Raw genomic sequence first — 24229 nt, 5'->3', positions numbered from 1 at the left:
AAACAATTCACAGAATGATGCAATACCTATTAAAAATATTCAACTGCATTTAGGAAATATAAACTTGTCTCTTGTATACAATGTCAGTGTGGGAAAAGATGTGCGAGGTTGAGCTCTTCTCTTCCTCCACAGTAAAGTGACTGCATCATTAAAAATAAAGCCCCCCAAATAGAGCATTGGGTCAATCATCTGATGATTGAACAAAGCATAAAAGTGCTTATCACAAATGCCAAGCCAAAAAAATGTACCTACTGTGCAAAACTCCATTTCCATATGTTGGTCTGAAGTTTAAAAAAAATCCAGAAGTCAAGAAACTAGTTGATGATGAAAATGGAGAGAAATGTCTTGTTTGTTATTCATGTAACACTGAACGACTTTGCCACCTATAGATTATAGGTATCCTGGCTGATAATTTAGTGACAATTTTAAATTAATGATACCATGTCACTCAGTCCCCAACCAGAGAAAAAATGTTTTCCTAATTCATTTGATCAAAGCCTTTCCATAATTTCAGACACCCAGTAGAAATCTGTTCTTAATATTTGGGGATCCAATGGAAAAAATCTTGCAGCTGAAATACCTTCACTGCATCTTTACAATCCCAGGTATCATCCATGGTGGAATCTATACTGAATGTTCCTTATTGTTTAAATGTGCCAAATCTGACAGTCTGCTCAAATGATTTAAATGTATTTGGATCCTGTTAAAGTCCTGGTCCGTGGATTAATATAAGAATTGCCAAGGAATTTTCAACTTCCAATGGGCTATTCCCCACTTCTTGTGAGCCTCCACAAATATCTCCACCATAGAGTCAGAAACTTTGCAACAGAACTGATGTCCCCATCACCCCCTCTCATTCTCATCTAATCCCCTGACCCCTCAACTAATCCCCAACCTCACCCAACTACCCCTCCCACTGAGCTCCTCAACTGGACTACACCCTTTAACCATCTGACTACCCCATTAATGTGATTATTTCACTGACCATCCAACTAACCACCCTTACCTGACCACCTCCAACCAGACTACCTGATTACCTTTTTTACCTCACGCACCTATCCACCTCAGCTCCTACCACTTCCTTAGCTTACCCCTTACCCACTTTATTCATCTTAACCACCTCATTTGCAACTCATTTACTTATCCCACCCACCTACCCATTTATTTACTTCAACCTCATCCACCTACCGACCTCAGTTCCTATTATATACCTGACTTCCCCCCCCAAAACCTATCCACTTACCCACCTCACTCTGCTATTCCTACCTATTCATCTACCATTCAATTCAGTCACTCAGCTATTATTAATACTCAAAGACAGGACTGTTAAACTTACTATTTGACAGTCAGAGAAAGGCATATATTCTGACTTCCCTTTACATAATGGCACTTTAACAGAGCTTCCTGATGGATACTGTATTGCACATTACTGTGAGAGGCTGCCTTGGAAGGTGAAGATAGTAATGTCTAGTAGCATCAAGTCAAGGGAAGTTACAATCACAGTGGCAACAATCCAAGAATCATTGTCACTGCTTATATAATCTGGGCCTATATCTTTTGTCCTAAATGGGAGCCTTGATGTCCTTTGTTGCTGATAGCATGTTTAATAGTGTACAAAATATTCTAACAATGGCTGAACCAATGTTTTGCCCACAATTCTTATTTCCTTTCTGCCCACAAAAAAATATATGCAATCACTTCTAAATGATTCATCTGTGAACAGATTTTTATTATTGCTGTTAACATTTTGGTTGTGCTCTGTCAACTCCAGTGCTGGCATCTGAATATTTCAGCACAGTTTCACGTTGAACTCCAAACATGATTACCACTGCCTATGGTTTTGTCACTGAACATCTGGGTGAACTATCTCTTTATGACATTGTTGATTCTGGGATTGGGACCCAACTATCTTGCATTGAAAGACTCTGCAGCAGATTCTGTGATGTTTTAACAGTGAAGTTAGTAGCATTCACAATCATAGTTTGGGTAGCAGCTTCTGCCATCTGCCTATGCACAGGCAAATTGCTCTCAGAGACACCCCATTACCTCACAGGGTGTAGTGTTGCATTTCTTGAGGATTGGCTCAGCACTGCAGTGAATGTGTTGGGTTACTTCCAAGTCTTCCTCATGAAAAATGGCAGAAAATGTTTAGGCTGATACTTTCAGGAATACGTGAGCTTTTAATGCATGATGATTAGAAAAATCTCTCTGATGTTGAAAGTTTATATGTATCCACATGGAATCTCCTTTCATCAAGAAAAACAACGGTTTTAGAGATTTAGACATTAATTCTATTATTTCCCAATCTTTATTTTCATTTACATACGATATTATCTCATGGACGTTTATAAATTTATGCTTCCTATTTTCACAGCTTTTAGGCAGGTATTTATGACTGAGGCTGGCAACTTGAATTTGGAAGTTTCTCAGGAGAACATGCCCTGAGTGATGTGATTTTCATTCTTAGGGGGTAAGCATGGGATAGATCAGGTCTGAGGCACCCACACAAAGATTGTAGTTGGTATAGTGACCACAAAGTGCCTATGTGAACTGGTTAAATAACCGACCTTATTTCTCTAGGACTTTACCCTCCTTGTTTTGTTAAATATTAGTCTGGTCAGCCCTCAACCATACACACACCTCCCCCATGCCCCCCAGCCCTCCCCCAGTCACCGCAAAAACTTTGCAAACCTTGTGAGGTGAATGGTAACATTTTTCTATTATTGGTTTCAAAATCTGTGTCATTATAATTAAAAATAGCGATAGGAAATATTGTATCTCTCATGTCCAATATCCGTCCCTGCTCACCATGTGCCATTTCCAGGACAACTTGCCATTCACTGGATAGTGGATGAAATACCAGTATCCCTTGTGCTTGTGCAAACATTCCTAGAGTCATAGAGTTATGTAGCATGGAAACAGACTTTTCAGTCCAACTCGTCCATGCCAACCAGATATCCCAATCTGACACAATATCATTTGGCAGGAATTGGCCCATATCTCTCTAAGCCCTTCCTATTCATATACCCATCCAAATGCCTTTTAAATGTAATTATACCCACCTCCACTACTTCCTATGATGGCTCGTTCCATACACGCACCATTGTCTGTGTAAAAAATGCTACTTCTTGTGTCCTTTTTCAATCTTTCCCCTTTCATCTTCAACCTGTGCCCTCTAGTTTTGGACATCCACACACTTGGAAAGAGATCTTGACTAATCATTTTATCCATGCTCCTCATGATTATGTAAGTCCACCCCTCAGACTCCCACACTCCAGGGAAAAAAGCCCCAACCTATTCAGCTTCTCCCTGTAACTCAAACCCTCCAGTCCCAGCAGCATCTTTGTAAATATTTCTGGCATGGTGGCTCAATTCTGAGCATTGCTGCCTCACAGCACCAGGGACCTGGGTTCGATTCCAGTCTCCAGTGACTGTCTATGTGGAATTTGCACATTCTCCCCGAGTCTGCTCAGGCTTCCTCCAGGTGCTCCGGTTTTCTCCCACAGTCCAAAGGTGTGTACGATAGGTGAATTGGCCATGCTAAATTGCCCATCGTGTAGAGGGATGTGTCGGTTAGGTGCATGAGTCAGGGGTAAAATGTAGAGTAACAGGGAATGGGTCTGGGTGGGATACTCCTTCGGAGGGATGGTATGGATTTGTTGGGCCAAATGACCTGTTTCCACACTGTAGTGATTCTAAAAAAAAGTTTAACAACATCCTCCCTATAGAAGGGAGACCAGACTTGTATGCTCTAATCTAAGATTGATGTCACACATTGCTGTAGAGCAAAATATATACTCCCTAGAGTGACAACTGCAAGGTGCCTGTTTTTGTCACTTTGTTAATTAGCACAGCAAGGCATGGCAAGGCAATGAAAGGCAAGGCAGGACAAGGGTGTTGTGAGCATAATGGTAGATTTTGTGAGTGCCAAGAAAGCAAGTGAGTATCCCTGAGATACTCTGTGGGCTGGTTGCTTATGTCTGTTTGCAGTGTCTCTACTGCGGTCATTCAATGCCACTTGCTGTATGGCTCTGTGCTTCCAGAGGACACTGCCAGTGAATAGTGGAAGTGCTAAGATGGTAGTGGGGGTTTGGCTGATGCTGGATCCCAATGTCCATGGGGGAGGGGTGCATTTGGCTGGTGTTCATTGATTATGCTGGAGGTTACAGTTTGCTCATAATCAACAAGGAGATTGTTTGGAACAAGCAGTGAGTTGGATACACAAAGTACACGCTATGGTTTGTTTGTCGAATTTTCCTGACATCTAACTTGTTTGACGAGTTTGGTCAAACAGAAGGTTGAATATTAGTGATGCAAGTTGTGATACTAACAAGTTGTTTATCAAGTGCTAGACCATTCAATTGGCATCTTGATGCTGCTGAGTGTTTTTGAAGCTGCTTGTGAAAAATATAAAAGAGTGAGCAAAATGATCTCGACATCGAAATGGACTTTTCATCCAATTCTGCCACTTATCTCACCATTGGTCTATTGCTCAGACCCCTATCAGATTCCACCCAGTATTTTTGCATCATTCAGCTCAACACACCATGCACCACAGCCTGCTGGAGATTTTGTAACCTTGCGACAAGTGCTTTAGAACTGAGAGATGGTATAGCCTCAAGGGGTTAATGGTCTCATTACGTGCTATATTGGCTCTTTGATATTTGGGAACAGTGGCATCACCTGTACATCTCCTTCACTAAAAGGAGTTAAAACCTGAAGAAAAATATTAAAGGGATAATGGAGAAAGGTGATTTTTCAATGTTTTCCTTTTGAATTGGTCAAAAGAAGTACAGAAATAAAAAGAGAGAAGGAAGGCTTGTGCTAAGAGAGAGACAGAGTAAGAAAGACAGAAAGGATAAATAAGAAACAAATTTTAAAATTCTGTAGAAACATTTTACGTGGAGGAATGAAGCACAACAATTTAAAGGATTCCCTTTCTGAATCAGAGAGCTTGATTGGTATTGCATGAACAACAAACATATCACTAAGTGGATACCTGTGAACTTAATTACTAGACACAGCATTATGCATTGAATATGTGAGAAATAAATGGCAGAATGGCATCAACCAACCACCAAGCTCTAGAGATTCACAACTCATGGTCTGTCTCTTAATCTCCCCGTCTGATTAGTGCATCAATAACTGCATGCATCACTAATATGGTATTACTTTTCTCAGAAGAACTTGGCTTAGTATGTATTGTTTGAGGAGAAAGTGAGGTCTGCAGATGCTGGAGATCAGAGCTGAAAATGTGTTGCTGGAAAAGCGCAGCAGGTCAGGCAGCATCCAGGGAACAGGAGAATCGACGTTTCGGGCATAAGCCCTTCTTCAGGAACATAGTCCCATGTTTGAACAAAAGAAAGCACAGAATTCTAACACCAGAAAATTTGATATGAATACACCTCTAAGAGACATTCATTGTTTGTTTTTTGAAAGATTCTCCATTATGTGGCATTGTTGTGTGTTAATTAAGTCATGGACAGTGCTGCCTACTCATTGTCTTATTTTATCAGCATTCAACTCAATTGTCCCCATTTTATTCAAAGGAGTATCGACAGACCAATAACATTTCACCTCAGTCTCAAATGATACTCTATGAATGGAACCAAAGTTAATATTCTTGGGCAATGTGGGTGCTCATGATATGTTGGTGCCTGCCAATCATAAAAACTGCCAGATCTGAGGGCTGTAGTGCTCAGTTGCAACCAATAGATTGTAGCTTGTAGCTTGTCGGAAGAACCAAAACCCGCTTAAATACGGGTTTGAATTCTAATTTCTGCATTTCTAAATTGCAATGTAAATTTCATAACGGTGCAGTTGGCTTTACAGATAGCTCCAGTCATTATCTGTGACAACACCTGTCACTCTACTTACACAGAATTAGAAACTTGGCATCCCAAGGCTGAATTGATCTGGGTTGAGAAAATTTGCATAAATACGAACCAATCTGCATCAATTCAGACTCAGAAACTGCTTCAGAGTTTATCCCTGGCAGCCTGGAAGATTTAAATGGCATCCACAGACTATGAAGTAACCACAATTTGTGCCACAATTTATACTTATCTGAATGTCACTTCTTTAAATTCAATTATTCAAATGCCTGATTTTTTTATCCTTCATGTTTTGCGATGAAATTTGTTAAAATTGCTCACAACTCAACCTCAACTTTCAGTTGCGAAAGAATACTACTAGTAAACATTTCTGAGTATGTTGGTAATTGGAACAACTAAACTGAGAAAATTGTCAGTTGTTGAATAATTTAGTGGCAAAATGGCTTGCCTCATAGGTCAAAATTATGCATCTCAAGCTGCAGAATCAGTTGGCTTTAGCTGAATGAATTTCCTGGCTTCTTTTTCAGGCCAGTACACATTGTAGGTAACAAGATTTCAAATCTTCATCCTATTCAAAAGGCCAGTGAGTCATGGTTAAAAGGTACAACTTTAGAATTTCCTTAGAGTTTTCACCTTATCAGTGATTGCAAGGTGGGAAGATGATTAGCAGAAATCCTATGTCTCACTGTTGTGACAGCAGTTGATCAGGAGAATCCCTACAGCAATGACCAATTATGAAATAACTTTTGTTGTGTTACTGAAATCTTAAAATTTATCCAATCTGAATTAAGTCATTCCAGTAGCAAAATATGGGAATACACGAGAATAGAATTGCAAATAATTGTTGTTGTTGGATTAACTAGTGATTGAGTAGTTAGGGAACTCAGTCATCTCTACATATTAAAATAAACAAGATTAATCTCTGCATGACACACAGTGTCTGCCATCTGTTGGATCAGCTATTGATGTATAATAAAGGCCAATTGCAAAATATTCTCTGTCTTATTTCTCTGTTGTAGAAAGATAATAAAGAATAAACATCAATGATAATATTGAATAAAAGGCCAAGGAGATTATTATAAATCTGCAAAAAAATATCCAGTGACACTTGTGTCCACGTAAGTCTACTTATTGGAGATGCACTGCAAGGCAGTTGCAGTGTGTTATCTGCAGTCCACAATGAGATTAACCGTTATAAACTGTTTAAGCTGCTTTGTAATAAATTTACTGCTCTTGCCTACAGCAACATAAACAACACGACTTTAGATGAAATACTCAGGTCTAAACACAGTCCTAGGTATATCTATATTCTTACCAATCTCAGGATACTGGCTGAAAAAATTCAGTTGGTTACTGAGAAAGAATCTGTGTGGTTCCATTAGCGACCTAGAGATATATAATTTACAATCACTGACACAAAAAACTCAAGAGGTTGAGTACTTTAAAGCTAAGATATAACCGCAGATAGATTTGGACAGGTCCAGGGGAAAAAGAGACAATGTAATAAAGACAAACAATGCAAAGACAATAATTTATATCTCTTTTCCAAACATATTGTAAAACTAGAACTTTACTTGGTCACTCCATTGTCTCCAAAAACCCTTTGAAAAGATTTAATATAAAGATGCCTCCTCTTTCAACAGGATTAATAAAAATAATAGACCTCAGTTTCTGCATAGATGAAAGCACAAAATAAGTTCAGCATGGTTTTAGTAAAAGACTAAGGAATGTGATAAGTTTTAGTGGAAGATTAAAGAGTGTCATGAGCCAGTTGTGCAAAATGTAGGAAATCTCTTTTTTTTTAGTTTACAAATAGGCATTTAGTAGAATGGATCTTGAGTATCGCTAACAAAGGATACATTTTACAGAGCATCAAAGCCAGCCTGCAAAATGATGACTACCTCGATCAGATGATTTCTTCCCATATATTCTGCAAAATCATGAAAGGACTCAAAGCTGTCACATATTGGCCTGAAAAGTGTCTAGTCTACCTCAGAGATATCTTAGAGATTTGAGCAACAGGTGATTCTCGCTATTTCATGCTGTTACTGTGCGGTAACACCATGAGTGATGTTCACCGCTAACAGGATGCTGTCATTAAGTGTAAATGTCCTTCTGCCTATCACACAAATGAAAAATGTTGTGTATGATTTTCAGTGCTGCTCTGCTCGATAATGTAAACCTTATGTGCCAGACAATGGCAGATGGAACCAATCAGCATATCACAATAGGCAAAAAACTGACCATACCCAATCAATTGATGCTTGCAGAATGCCCAAAACAATGTCCAACATTAGATGAAACTCAAGAATTAGACAATATTTTCCACATCATCCTGAGTATGCAACAATTATTTTGTTAAAATTTAGGATTGTCTGTTGAGTTCAGAGAATGGCATACCAGCATGTACTGGAAGTTAAATATAGGATTATATTGTGTCCTATTCTTTGCAGAAAGAACATACACAAACACTACATCTGATTTAACATGATCAAGTGGCTAACAGCCATTTTCTGGTACATTTCTCAGGACGATGCCTTGAGCAATTAGAGTCAATCTATCTTGTTTAAAATTTAAACAAAGCTTCGTAGTTAACTGCCAGTCATCATTAAGTGGTTCATTCCCTTTGCAAAAACTCTACCAAGCACAATTCACTTGCCAACCACTCAGCACTCTCCTTGAATACAGTATAGCTGCTACTTTCCCTTTACATTTCTTGTGAAAATTGTCCTGCCAAGTCAAAATGCTTTGACAAAATGTGTTTTTTTCACCTGTACTCAGTTTTGAGTTTATCTATTAGGTGTACTGACAATTAGGTGTACTGACAATTTATTTAGTTAAAACCATGCATGAATCCTTCATTGTTTCTTGAATTTTCCAGAACAGCTTTGCAATGACACAAGTCTGCATCAATAAAAGAGCTGGTTGAGGACTTGTTTTTGATAATCTGGAACCATTTTGAAAGAAGGTGCCATTTCAAACTAAAATGATCACTTTATGAAAGAAAACCTACATCTTTAAATCGCCTGGAAATTTCTTTCCTTAATTATAACGTGGGGATGTTGAAGAATAGCACATTCCAAGGTTGGCCCATGGTTTTTGTAGTCTTTCTAAAGGTTAGATCAGTTAGGTTTAGTCCAATCCATTACTGCTGAGCAATGGCCACCCATAATTTAACACTGTTTGATCATATATTATTTAATAATGTTTGATTAGACATGATTAAAGAAGAATACCTCCTTAGGTTTTAGGGTCACTTAAAAAAAGTGGAAGTTACTGTCGTTATTAAATTAATCCTTGACTCTCAATTATATTATATTGTAGTGTATTCTTGTACAACAGTACCCCTGTTACTGTGATGCCACTTGATGCAGACAATATCAGCTCCAGGTAGTTGAAATGAAGCTGCAATATGTTAATCCACATGTTAGGATATAGGAGGGTAGAAACATTGGGAACAGGAATTGGCTACTTGATTGCTTGAGCCTGCACAACTACTCAATGGAAAATGACAACTTAACTCCATCATCCTACTTTAACACTTTAGGACCAATTTAAATTTAAGAAACTACTGAATGATACCCAAAAGCAATTTTTCAAAATTAAGTGGATCAACAGGTTTAGAAAGCTGTTCTAAGGAAAAAAAAATCCATATTGATCAATATTTAAGGACTTGGCTGCAATAATTAATAGTAATCCATCATAAAATTAAATGCACAATTTTATCAGCCAATACGCTGGAAAATAGATCAATTCCTCTGTTAAGCCTGATGGGCTATCAAAATATTAACATATATAACTTTTTTTTTCATTTTCTTTGTGGATCTATTAAATTGTTTTATATTTATATGTGTTTACATAAATATTTAAGACAAGATCGCGAGATAATGTGGAAAGTCATTGATAGAAATAAAGATTGTTGGGAACACCCAAAATGGTTTTATTGCATTTTCAGCATTTTTCCAACGTGCCTTTGAATTGGCCCATTCTACTCTTTGAAAATGTGTAAGACATGTCTGCAATTTCTATCTTGCGTAGCTGAACCGGTTTTCTCCTTATTTCTTTGATTTTCAACACCCGCTTATTGCAAAAAGACCTCATTATTCTTCTTTTGACAGTACGTGTGTTAAGTTATTCATTGATTATATCCACTGATGTTGGCCTATTTATTATTCCTGTGTTACATTAACAGTTTTTGAATAGTACCAACACCATCTGTGCTGAGGAGCGAGCAAAATGTCTAGTTACATTGCTATTTGCTTGGCAGTGATGGGGAGTTGCTGTCAAGTCTGTGATGTATTTTTTCTGACTGAAGAAATAACAAATGGAAAATTGTGGGATTTCTATAAAGGAGATGCTGATCTGAAATGTCAGTTTTACACCTAGCTTGTAAGTTGAAAATCCGTCTGAAAATGTATGTGCCTCTGGAGGCATTCAAGCCAGGGGAACAGTGAATTTGTTCAAGGTGTTTATGTGGATCCTAAACAATGGACAACCATCCTAACCCAGGCAAAGAGATTGACAGAAATTGCCACAAGAACTGCAAACCCAAAATGTGGAGTACATATGAACACGTAAATTGAAGCAGACCATTCAGTGCATCGAACCTGTTCCACCATTTCATTATATCATGGCTGATCTGATAGTGGCCTCAACTCTTAGTTCTTACTTGCCCTGTAAGGGAAATGGAATCTTTAATTCCTAAACAAATATCTCAGAAGGAGAAGGGAGTTTTGCATTGAATGCAACTGAAAAATAAAATGCTTTAGGAGGGAAAAATAAGCTACTTACAACTCCAGTAAGTTTTGTAAAGTGGGGTTACACTAAAACATAAATATTATATCTGTGATATCTGTATTCACTTACTTATTTTAATGAAGATATATTCTGAAACCTTGTCTTGTTGATTACAGACTATCAGATGGCCCCTTTAAACTTACATCAGGGAAAACCAAACTGGAAGAGGAGTTTTCAAAAAGGTCCCATGCTCACACATAGGTATACGGTTGAACATTTGTTTCAAGCATGAAGACTGCACGTTCATTCTCTTTAACCATTTGGCTAGTAGTGCAGGTAGCTCTGCCCAGTAGTGAATAGTATATGCAATTCCTGCCTGCCATGTTGGAAGCTGAGAAAATCATTTGGCATTGTGAGATAGCAGAGCTTACCACTGTGCCACCTACTGATTCCATTCATAATTATCAGCACTATCCCATTTCATTCCCCTTTTTGCATGTTGAAGAACCAATATGGGCACAAACTATTTTTGATCTGGTATTAAGCAATGGTAGAGGGCAAATTAATAATCTTGTTGTAAAAGAACCTTTAAGCCATAATATGATAGAATTTTCCATTAGGTTTGACAAAGGTGTAGTTCACTTTGAAATTAGGGCTTTAAATCTAAACAGGGCTAATTAGTAAGGTATGAGGAGGAAGTTTGCCATGGTTGATTGGAAAAAATACATGAAAAGTTTTCATTTTAGACAGGCAATGCTGAGTTTAAAAAAAAACTTGGTTTTCAGAAAGCTTAAATCCTTTGAGGCCAAAATAACCAACACAAAAATCCAGAGAGCCATGACTCTGAAGGGAAGTTAAAGATAATATTAGATTAAAGGAAGGGGCTTGTAAAGTTGCCAAAAAAATGTATGTCTGGGCATTGGGAAGACTATGAAATTGAACAAAGGACAACAAAGGAATTGATCAAGAAAGAGAGAATAGAATATGAATGTAAAGTAGCAATAAACATCGAAACATTCTGTAAAGCTTCCAAATGTATATAAAAAGGAGCTTAGCAATGACAAATGTGGATCCATTACAAGTAGAGACAAAAGAATTTGTGACAGGACATAAAGAAACAATAGAGAAGCTAAATAAATATTTTGTGTCTGTCTTCACAAAGGAAGACACAAGAAGTTTCCCTGAAATAATGAAGATCCAAGGGTCTAGTGGAAGTGCGGAACTGAAAGAAATTAGTATTATTAAAAAGTAGTATTGGAAAAAAGTAATGGGACTGAAGGTTGACTAATTCCTAGGACCCAATGACCTTCACCTTAGAGTGTTGAAAATGTTGGTAATAGAATTAGTGGATGTACTGTTGATCATCTTTCAAATTTCTATCAATTCTGCAACAATACCCACAGATTAGTACATTGCAAATGTAACCCCATTGTTTAAGATAGAAAGGGAATAGAAAACAGGAAACAACAGAGCTGTTTGCCTCACATCAGTAACAGGACAAAGTCTGGGATGTATCATAATTGATGCAATTTTAAGGAAATATTTAGATGCAGATATTTAGAAAATACTTGCCTTAATGGACAGGGTCAAAAATCAGCTGATAAACAAGAAATCATATTTCACAAACCTGAAAAAGTTTTGAGGTTGTTACTGGCAGAGGTAAGTGGAAAACAGTGCATGTGGTGCATTTTGATTTTCAGAAGGCTTCAGATAAAGTCTCACACAGAAGATTAATAAATAAAATTAAAGCGTATGGCACTGGGGCCACCCACCAGCATGGATTGAGCATTGGTTAAAAGAAAGAAAGCGGAGACTCAGGATAAATGAATCATTCTCAGGTTGCCAGGCTATGTCCAGTGATGTATCTCAAGGATAAGTGCTTGGGCCTCAGTTTTTCACAGTCTTTATCAATGATTTGGATGGAGGGGGACAAATTCAATATTTCTAAATTTGCAGGTGATACAAAATTTGGTGAGAATGTGAATCATGAAGAGGATGCAAAACAGGGACAGGCTAAGTGAATGGTCAAGAACATGGCAGATGGAATACAATGTGGATAATTGTGAATTTATTCACTTTGGCAGGAGGAAGTGAAGAACAGAGTATTTTTTAAACGACATGAGATTGGAAAGTGTTGTTGTTCGACAGGACCAAGATGTTCTTGTTCATAAGTCACTGATGCAGCAAGCAATTTGGAAGGCAAATGCTATTACAAGAAGATTTTAAGTGTGAAGCAAATACTTCTTCCTTCAGATTTAAAGAAGTCTGCTGAAGCAGCATTTGGAGTATTCTGGCTAGTTCTGGCCCCCTAAGCTAAGGTCACTGAGGAAGTACAGCAGAGGCCTGCTAGACTGATTCCTTGGATGGTGAAACTGTCTATGATGAGAAATACAGAAGGTGACGGGACCAGCATGGTCTCATGGCGGTGGAGTTGTCGGTTGAGACAAGATGACTCCAAAGCATGGCGACATGGTTCTGCAGTGTTGGGTGAAGGGTGCCTGGCCAATTGCTTCATGCTAGTGATCGTCTCAGTGTCAGGGTGGAAGAGCCCGAATTCAGGCCCATGGCTAAGCACTTAAAATGTTTTACTTCTAACTTTATTTTTCCACTTTATGCCAAAGATTTTGTACCTGGGTACCTTTGTACCTAAGATGGCATCAGAGAATGGTGAATTTATGCACATTTCACTGTCATCCCGTGTCCCTGTACTTGAGTACAGGTGTCAAAAAGAATCCTAATTTTAATTCTAATCTTTGGGATTGTCTACCCCAGAGGGGCTCTGGCAACTCAGCCATTGCAGACGTTCAAGACAGAGATTGAAAGATTTCTGACTGCTGATGATAAAATAAATATAGGTGTAGCATAGGAATATGCTAAGAGATTGAATATTCTACTCCTGCTCTGTAATATTGTAAGGAAAATATGATGTTACAATCATGAAAGTGGATGATTAATGTCTAACTTTTATCAGGTATGACGTTGGAAAAGCACAGGAGGTCAGACAGTATTGAAGGAGCAGGAAAGTGAGTTTCCTGCTCCTCTGACACCGTCTAACTTGCTGTGTTTTTCCAGCCTCACATCTATTGACTCTCACTTCCAGCATCTGCACTCCTTACTGTCTCCAACTTTTATCATTTGACTTACATGGAATAAAAATGGATGCATAAAGGACAAATGCAGACTTAAAGGGGCTGCAATGATCACCTGACTAGTTTTAGCTAACTCGTGAAATCATTGGTAAACAAGGATTAGTCCAAGCTAAAATTAGCTTAGTTATAAAAGGCCACTGAAACTCAAATCTCCATCTCCTGATTGATTCATACCTTTCAGGAAGCACTGCATTGAGCTGGCAAATTGTTTTCCTAAGCTGAAAACTCCACAGGCAGTTTGGAGTTGCAGAAATACATTAATGGACCTTTCCCAAATGTGTCCTCTAAGCAACAGGTCAGAGAAGAAGGGAAGTGGATTTGTAAATAAATAGGAAATGAAAAACACTCACTCTGCTAGTCTCTCTCTCTCTCGCTTTCTCTCTCTCTCTCTCTCAATCTCAGAAAACAGTGCATGGATGAAAAGCTACTTGAAACAACAATAATTTATTGAGAACCTCAAGATATCTACTGTGTTGCCATTATGGAGGAAATGAGACAGTAGCTAAACAGCTGAACTTTGTATGTTTTCATTCTATCAGCTCTGCCTGTGTTAGACTCCCTTCTCTTGAACCCTTTTCTTTTTGAAATGCTATTACCTGTGCTGCACGTATTTGTTAAGAGTCACAAATTCATGTTTTTTACATGCATAATAGTTAACAAAACTCCACCCATTCACTCAAAATCAACCTCAACAATGGATATCCTTTATTTTTGATCTGGTTGAATTGAAGTGTGATTGCTATGTGCAAAAAGAAAAATAATTTGCCACGACTGACGGAAAGAGGGTTAACAAAGCGGTAACAATGACTCCTGCCCACTAGTGATGCCAAGTTCTTCTTGCAGGAGACCTGAACTGGAGGCAAAACATCAATGAGGGCAAGTAGATCTTCTTGGGAATAGTGAGGCGTAGTGGGTGGGATAGCGAGAAATGAGATAGAGGTTATTGAAAGGTTGGTAGTAGAGAAGAAGATTCTTGTCAGTCTAGGATCAGCTCTGATGCATCTTTGCCCCGCACAGTTCATTGACAGCTACATGTTCATCCTGACTTTAGGGGAATCAGCTCCTGTTATTGATGGCTGCTTAGACCACTCTGTGCCTGGAACACTACTGTTTAACCCATTATTCCATCAACATTGTCTTGGAGCTCCAGAAACAGTAGAGCATCCAAATCAAAATATTTAGGTTAAGACATTTGACTGGAAATCTGACTATCCATTTTGATGCTACTCGGTAACTAGGTCGGTGAGTTAATGGGATTAAAAAAAAATGTGTCCTTTATTTCAGTATGAATGAGACAGTGAGCAGATGAACATTGTCCTCAATCCCTGACTCCTTCCTTAAGATTTGATCCAGCAAAATGAAAATAAGTTTAAAGATTCTCTAAGAGAAGGGTCAACATTACAAAGGTTACCTCCACTAAGAATCTCACCTTGATGTTGACCACAAGTTCATTCTCCCTCTTTCTGTCTATTTGTTCTCATTTGTCAGATCCTCCCAGTCCCTACAATTCTATTGCTGAATTCATTCTCTTTCTGGTAATTGCTCCTCTGGGACTGAATTGAGACAAGTATTTCACCGATGATATCATTCATGTGTAGGGCAACTTCATTTCCCCTATTTTTAGCTTAGTGCCTCTTACAGAAGCACACATATAAGGTATCATAAATCCTTATCCTATACCAGATGCAAGCAAAGCAAACCTATTTTCTAGTCCATCCTGATTTTATTTTTGTTTCAAAGGCACAGAGTTACTTCATGTCAAAGGAATAATATCTAAAGGGAAAATAGCCCAAGGGGTCAAATAACCTATGGTAGAGAAAAATTAGCATATTGTGTATTGTAGTGAAGCATGCTTTTTCTCTATTTTTTGTGAAATAGTTCAAATGAAACAAATCTGGTTTATCTGACATTTAGATTTTAATTAGATGCCATACTGGTCATAGGATTTATGAATATAACTACAAATTCATTAAATGCCTTGGGGCTTAAGGAAAAAAACATTATTTAATAAGTTGGCATATCTCTCCGACATTTTGCACAGGATTGTATTTTTATCATGAACTATATCAACGTCAAACCAACTCTATAAAAAGGAAACACCCCTTGCTAGAAATGTAAGGCCTGGTAAAAGTTAATAATTATGCTGCTATTCTGCAGATACCTGTCTGAAATTGGTGTCTGAATCAGTGTACATCATATGTTAAAACTGGGTCATGACCAAAAATACTGCTGGCACTGATCAAGCCACAACTTTATCTTCAGGGACAGGGAAGATGAAAATTTAGGAGCCAAAGATATAGAGATGTGAGTTTATGCCAGGCTGACAACATGTTGAATGCCACATCTACATCATTGTGTTTAAAAGTTTCCTTTTTCAGCATCATTAAACAGTGTTAGTAAGCTGTGACATGAGTGCTATTTAGTAACGCAGGATAAATTATAGCACATCGCTACTTCAGTACCAAGTCAGAGAGACCAGATGGTCTCATTGTTAGCTCAGTTAACAACTTTGAATCTATGTTTAGCCACAGTACTCTGGATGGGGGTAATTTTAAAAAAGACCAGTATTGACACACTTATGATCCTTGCTGAAAATGATGAGCTGGATTTTTATCCTAGAGACAGTTAATGGGAGTCGGTAAAATTCCTGGCTTGCCTCAAGAGGAAATTTCATAAGTCAGGAGTTTTGTTCTGAGGGAGAGGTAGGTGGTGACTGAAGTCAGGTCCATCACTCCCAGAAACAGTTTGGAGGCAGTCACAGAGGCTGCTTAAAAGGCTGATAAAAAAGATAATGTTTCTTTAAAGGTATCTCCTTTTACTATAACATTTAAAAATGTCAATCATTCAATATCAATAGCAGAAACTGCAAGCACCTAAATTAATTTTATCAAGTGTAAATGAACATTGGCAGAAACAATCACAGACCAAAAGGATCCAATCAAGCAATATTTTCTTCAGAACATAGCTGTTCCAGCATCCTCATAGATGTCTGGACTCTCAGCCATAACTGCATAATGAAATTTGGCTCAGAGGTCAGACATTCATACTGGTGTAGAAACAGCTACATCCCAGGGAACATATTCCTTCATTGATTGCTTTTGGACTGTGATCTTTTTTGTGAATGGAACAATATTTATTTACACCAAGTGGAGATATATAGAATACTTTGTTTTCATTTAAAAGAGTAGAATGCTTGTTGCTTCTGATTCTTGCAATTTAGGAGGTCTAGGTGATTGATGTTTTCACAGGGCTGTAGAAAAAATGTATTTTGAAAAAACGATGAATGAATGACTTTTTTTGTGCATTCTAAAGTTAGCATAAGGTTCATTCATGGAATTACAATGGGTGAATGGAGATCAATGTGCCTCAACTTGGCGTGAAGCATATGTGCTACCAAAGGGAGGAGATGGCCTAATGGTATTATTGCTGGACTGTTAATCTAGAGACTCAAGTAATGCTCCAGGGAGAAAGTGAGGACTGCAGAGGATGGAGATCAGAGCTTAAAAATGTGTTCCTGGAAAAGCGCAGCAGGTCAGGCAGCATCAAAGGAACAGGAGAATCGACGTTTCAGGCATAAGCTCCCGAAACGTCGATTCTCCTGTTCCTTTGATGCTGCCTGACTTGCTGCGCTTTTCCAGCAACACATTTTTAAGCTCTAATGTTCCAGGGACCCAGGTTCGTATCTTGCCAAGACAGATGGTAGAATTTGAATTTGATTAAAAATAAATCTGGAATTAAGAATCTAATGATGTGATTGTTGAATCCATTGTTGATTGTCAGGAAAAACCTATCTGTTTCATTAATGTCCTTCAGTGAAGGACATCCACTATCATTACCTGGTCTGGCCTACATGTGACTCCAGACTCAAGTAATGTGATTGACTCTTAACTGCCCTCTGGGTAAGTAGAAAGGATAATAAATGCTAGCCTAGCAGTGACACCCTCATCCTGTGAATGAATGAAGGAAAAGAAAGGGGCTGACTGGAGTGGCATCGATTGCCATGGGGATATTGAAAAGCTGTTTTGCACTACTTTTTAAATACTTGATTCATCAAGAGTGTGGTTCATGACACCTCTGAGGGACAAGCACCATGTGTCATTTAAAATCTGGCTCAAGTATTGAGAGGGACTCAGATAAGCCTATCCCCAAAATGGATCTGACCATGTCAGGATTGCAGGTTGCAGGCTCATGACCTGTATCAGCCCACACACACCTAATTCACACTGGTGAGAATTGTAGGAGAAAGGTAAATGACCATCACCACTCTGCCAGCATACATGCCCCATATCTGCAGCTGTACCCACCTCCTATCAGGGCTCAAGTTGTACCATTTTCACGACTGACTACAACATCATTGCTGTCACCTACCCCACTCCATGACACCACTAACCCTGCATAGCCACTGTGCTGCCTCGCCACTCACTCGGGACACCTCTGCACCTGCACCAAAAATAACAGCTGCCACCCACTTTCAACTCTCTTAATACCTGTATCTCTTTCATTTCAGGAGAAAAATATTTCACAATGGGGCAGAAAGAATCAAAATGGATGTGTGCTTACTGGTGTTTGGTTCTTCAACTTTATGTGGAGAATATCCTGACTGACCATGCTGAGCAGATGACTGACCATGTCCAAGGCCTGGGACTGGTATTGGAGGCTACACTTGACTTACCATGCTGGCACCCCCTGACTAAAGGTGATTTCTCTTGGCTTGACTGAGAACTGCTGGTGGCCATGACTAGCTTCCTGCCTTTGTGTCTGTGCTAATCAGCATGGCAATACAGCAGTACTTTCACCATTGTATCTATGGCACAGGAGGCAAAGCACAAAAATGCAAGCAAGGCAATACAAGGCAGGGATGCTGTGAGCATTCAGGTCAACTTAGAATGAGTGAGTGCTATGATAGCAAGAAAATAAGCTACAGATGCAGTCAAGTCCACTTCATGAGCTTGGTGGATGTCCCTGAACACAGAAGCATGACGATGATAGCTAGCAATGTAACCCAAGGTGCAACATTGAAGTGCAGAAGCACCATCCAAGTAGATGAGAGATGAGCCATGAGGGTTGTTAGAGGCTGCTACATGACAGATGCCAATGTTTGTGGGCATGGGGTGCATGTGGCAGTATCCATGGAGCATGCCCTGAGATGTTGATGCCCAGTTTCCAACATAGAGGTCGTTCAGACTGAGTAGCAAAATGTGCAGGGCCACTTCAGACTGAAAGTACCTTTGTGCCCTGAAGTGTTGAGCAGTCATAGAAGGTCCCAGCTATAGTTGTGGGAGCACATACTTCCTGTCTAGGATTGCTGGACATGGACAACCAGAGCCACCCTCCCCAGAAAACAAAAGACATGTGGAACTGCTCATTTTAGAAGAGGCGGGTTTAAATGGGCAGCAGACAATGTACTTTCAGTTATACAATTCTTCATAATCCATGACTGAATGAAAAAATATATTTAATGTGACTTAAAAGAAACAAATGACTTGTAATGTTCAGTTGATAGTGTTCTTAACTGGAATTTGGAGAATATGGGGTACCATATCAGCTTCAAAATGTTTTTATGAAGACAGGAATTAACAAAAAGAAACATAGATGCTGTTCAAATTAACTGACTTTTTCGCAATAAGTTCTAGCTGGAAAAAAAAAGCAGAGCCTTAAATTACAGCTGTTTCAGAACCAAAAGCAATTTAGACCAGCAGTCCATATATGCATTTTCCTTGATACTCATGCAATTTTTAGACATCTTTCATCGGTTACATGGTTTATTCATGCTAATGAATTTTAATTTTCAAATTAAGTCTTCTCCATTAAAACTGAAACAGTATTATCAGTAAATCTGCTTGGAGCCAGCTGGCATATCTGCAAACAAGTGCAGGTTTCCTGCCTGTCCACAATACATATGTAGAGCATCAACTAATCATTACCAAGGTTAATAATAAATTTAAGATCAACAGCTACAAAGTGTATTTTTTTAACCATGATTTGCATTGTAAACAGGCTAGACGAAAGCCAGTCCAGCATTAAATCGGTCCCTTAATTCAAAACCAACAGCACAGCTGCATTATTGCACTGTCATAGTCTCTCCCCATTGACGCAGTTTAGTCTCACATTTTTTATGTATCGAACCTGAATCGTAAACTTCAGGTGCAGCCCTGCCTGTTACCCCATATCCTTTCATGAACTCCAGTTCATCTTAAATGACAAATATGTTACACACAAAATCTTGCTGAATCCAGTTCTCAGTGTCCTGCACTGAGTGCAGTTTCATGGAAACCAGAATGGTCACATTCTCAGCATTGGATTGAAGTTCCTTTATTCTATAACCTCAAGTCCTACACCCCCATACAACATAGTGCCAAACTCAAAAATAAAACTCACCTCTTGTGCACCTCTGGTGGAAGTGACCTAAATTGCTTTGTGGAAATGCACAAGCTGTCTCAGGAGGAGTGACATGCATTGAAATGAAGTGGAATCTTAGTTTCAGATCAGCTGATGCCCTGATACGTAGGGCTCACACTGTGTCAACTGTTGGTAATATCCTTGAAGATTGGACAGAACCATCTTTGTGGCCACATTGTCTTCTTACTACAATGCTTCTTACATTCTAGCTAAAATGGGATGTAGCTTTCTAGGGACTGGTAGTCACTGCACATAAGAGTCCAAACAATTCTTTTGCACTTTAACGTGTTAGCAACTGAACCTAACATGGACACAAATGACAATTAGTCATTTTATGCAAAACCTTAAAAGTTTCAATGCTGTCAAGTAATTAAAGTATGCCAAAACATGGCAAATAGTTTTGGGAATGATGGAGGTAGCCATATGATGTCTCTACCTCAACTGAGGAATGTTTTAGTAAATACAATTTCTTACAGCATTTTCACATGATGGTTGACTTGCAAAACTTGACCTATTCTTGGGAAATAAGGCAGGGCAGGTGACTGAGGTGTCAACGGGGGAGCACTTTGGGGCCAGCATAATTCTATTAGTTTTAAAATAGTGATGGAAAAGGATAGACCAGATCTAAAAGTTGAATATCTAAATTGGAGAAAGCTAATTTTGACAGTATGAGGCAAGAACATTCAAAAGCTGATTGGGGGCAGAGGTTCACAGGTAATCGGATGACTGGAAAATGGGAAGCTTTCAGAAATGGAATAACGAAAGCCCAGAGACAGTTTATTCCTGTTAGGGTGAAAGGAAAGTAAGGTAGGTGTAGGGAATGCTGGCTGACTAGAAAAATTGAGGGCTTGGTTAAGAAAAAGAAGGAAGCCTATGTCAGGTATAGATGGGATACATCAAGTGAATCCTTAGAAAGTAGAAAGGCAGTAGGAGTATACTTAAGACGGAAATAAGGAGGGGAAAAAGGGGACATGTGATAGCTTTGGCAAATAGGCTTAAGGAGAATTCAAAAGTTTTTTACAAATACATTAAGGACAAAAAGGTAACTAGTGAGAGAATAGGGCCCCTCAAAGATCATAAAGGCGCCCTTTATGTGGAGCCGCAGGAGATGGGGGAGATACTAAATGAGTATTTTGCATCAATGTTTACTGTGGAGAAGGATATGGAAGATATAAAATGTAGGGAAATAGATGGTGACATCTTGAAAAATGTCCATATTACAGCTGGATATCTTGAAGTACATAAAGGTGGATAAATCCCCAGGACCTGATCAGGTATACACAAGAACTCAGTGGGAAGCTAAGGAAGTGATTGCTGGGCTCCTTGCTGGGATATTTGTATCATTGATAGTCATAGGAGAGGTGCAGGAATATTGGAGGTTGGCTAACGTGGTACCACTATTTAAGAAAGATGGTAAGGACAAACAAGAGAACTATCTATCAGTGAGCTTGACATCGGTGGTGGGCAAGTTGTTGGAGGGAATCCTGAGGGACAGGATGTATCTGTATTTGGAAAGGCAAGGACTTATTAGGAATAGTCAACATGGCTTTGTGCATGGGAAATCATGTCTCACAAACTTGATTGAGTTTTTTGAAGAAGTAACAAAGAGGATTGATGAGGGCAGAGTGGTAGATGTGATTGATATGGACTTCAGTAAGGCATTTGAAAAGGTTTCCCATGGGAGACTGGTTAGCATGTTTACAGGATATTATGTAATACAGGGAGAACTAGCTATTTGGATACAGAACTGGCTTGAAGACAGAAGACAGAGGGTGGTGGTGGAGGGTTATTTTTCAGACTGGAGGCCTGTGACCGGTGGAGTGCCACAGGATTGGTGCTTGATCCATTACTTTTCGTCATTTGTATAAATGATTGGATGTGAACATAGGAGGTATAGTTAATAAGTTTGCAGATGACACCAAATTGGAGGTGCAGTGGACAGCGAAGAAGGTTACCTTAGATTACAACGGGATCTTGATCAGATGGGTCAACAGGCTGAGGAGTGGCAGATGGAGTTTACTTCAGATAAATGTGAGGAGATGCATTTTGGGAAAGCAAATCTTAACAGGAATTATACACTTAATGGTAAGGTCCTAGGGAGTGTTGCTGAGTAAAGAGACCTTGGAGTGCAGGTTCATAGCTCATTAAAAGTAGAGTTGCAGGTAGATAGGAGAGAAGAAGGCATTTGGTATGCTTTCGCTTATTGGTCAGGGTATTGAGTACAGGAGTTGGGAGGTCATGTTGCATTTGTGCAGGATGTTGGTTAGGCCACGTTTGGAATATTGTATGCAATTCTGGTCTCCTTCCTATTGGAAGGATGTTGTGAAACTTGAAAGGATTCAGAAAAGATTTACAAGGATGTTGCCAGGGTTGGAGTATTTGAGCTATCGGGAGAGGTTGAATAGGCTGAGGCTGTTTTCCCTGGAGCATCAGAGGCTGAGGGATGACCTTATAGAGGTTTACAAAATTATGAGGGGCATGGATAGGATAAATAGACAAGGCCTTTTCCCTGGAGTGGGGGAGTCCAGAACTGGAAGGCATAGGTTTAGGGTAAGTGGGAAAGATATAAAAGAGACCTAAGGGACGACGTTTTCACACAGAGGGTGGTGCGTGTCTGGAATGAGTTGCCTGAGGAAGAGGTGGAGGCTGGTATAATTGCAACATTTAAAAGGATTCTGGATGGTAATATGAATAGGAAAGATTTAGACTGGGTGCTGGCCAGTTGGACTAGATTAGGTTGGGATATCTGGTCAGCATGGATAAGTTGGACCGAAGGGTCTGTTTCCATGCTGTACCTCTCTATGACTCTATGATTTAAAGATGAGTGAATGTCAGGAATTGCAGTACTTTTACTGGCATCCTCAGGTAAATAACATGAAGAGTAAAATTATTATTTTCATAACATTATTTTATCAACCGTTGTCAATTTTTCAAATCCATGTCTACATTTTGAATACTTTTACCCAGCATATTTAAGGTATTCTCATTAGCTATTTAGATGACAATAAACTTGGACCTATATTTTCTTGTTATGATTAAAGAGCATTATATCTTCCACTTCATATCCTTAGGTAAATCATTTCATCCTGACGTAATTCTCTTTAAAGTAATGAGACAGCTGTGCTCTATTTTGACAAAAAGATCTTGACTTGACTTTAATTCAGATTGTCTCGAAAGATGCTACCCAACCAACTGAGTGTTTTCCAGCATTTTGTGTTTTTAATATCAGATTTCAAACATCTTCAAAATTTTGTTTCTTTTATAAATAATAACTTTTCATTTAATTGGAAGGTGTATAATAAGTTCTGAGAACTTAAGCTTGCTTAACTTCCTAAAAACAGTTGACAAATCAAGATATGAGTGGCAAAGTGACCCTTACACGTTTGCTTTGGGACCAACACCTATACAGATTGAGTGCTGTCTTTCCCAGTGCCACACTGGTAAGCTTTGTGCCATTATTAAAACATAAAACTGGACTCAACACATACCAATTTCCCCCCTCGTATTTACAGATAGAGATTAGCCCTGAGCATTCAAAGAGCTTTGAATAATTTGTTCATATCTTAGACCTCTGATTCTGTAAACATTCTGCAATTTGTCTTCCTGGCTTAATCCATCCAGCATGGCAAACAGGACCTCACATTGCACAAGGTCAAAAGATATTTCAGTATCTAAGGAGACCACCAAAGCTCTTAATCCATCAATCTCACCATGCTGAATTTCTTGATAAATTCACACATCATTTTGAAAAATATAAATCCTATTTGATCAGATTTAATCAATGCAGGACATATTCCCTTAAGACTAGTTGGTAACATCTTTGCAAATGCTTAAAGTCAACATTTAATGAGAATATATATACATCTGTATAAGCAAGGACTGAGGGGATCCCTATCCTTCACATGAATTAATGAAGCTGTTCGGAGACTTTCAGGTCAGGTGAGACAGCAAACAGAAATAAAGGTGTTCTCACACATTTGTAACTTCAAACAAGCTGAGACAGGCCAAATTTTTTTATGAATTGCAAATTTTCTGGGCCTGGGGCAGTTGAGCTCTGAATAGGAATGTCTTTTTTTAAAAGTTGCTCAACAAAAGGTGCCTTCTCATTAC

General features: G+C 38.8%; 1 protein-coding gene across 8 annotated transcripts in view; it reads right to left on the bottom strand.

The window, feature by feature from the left end:
* tnrc6c1 (trinucleotide repeat containing adaptor 6C1) overlaps positions 1 to 24229 on the bottom strand; it is a 693384-nt gene that overhangs the window by 655376 nt on the left and 13779 nt on the right. The window lies entirely within an intron of this gene.

Source organism: Chiloscyllium plagiosum, unplaced genomic scaffold, assembly GCF_037043375.1.
Source record: "Chiloscyllium plagiosum isolate Xiang-an unplaced genomic scaffold, Cpla_swu_hap1 HiC_scaffold_25, whole genome shotgun sequence".
Lineage (NCBI taxonomy): Eukaryota > Metazoa > Chordata > Chondrichthyes > Orectolobiformes > Hemiscylliidae > Chiloscyllium > Chiloscyllium plagiosum.
Note: the sequence above shows the minus strand (reverse complement) of the source record. Positions and strands in the feature narration are given on the sequence as shown.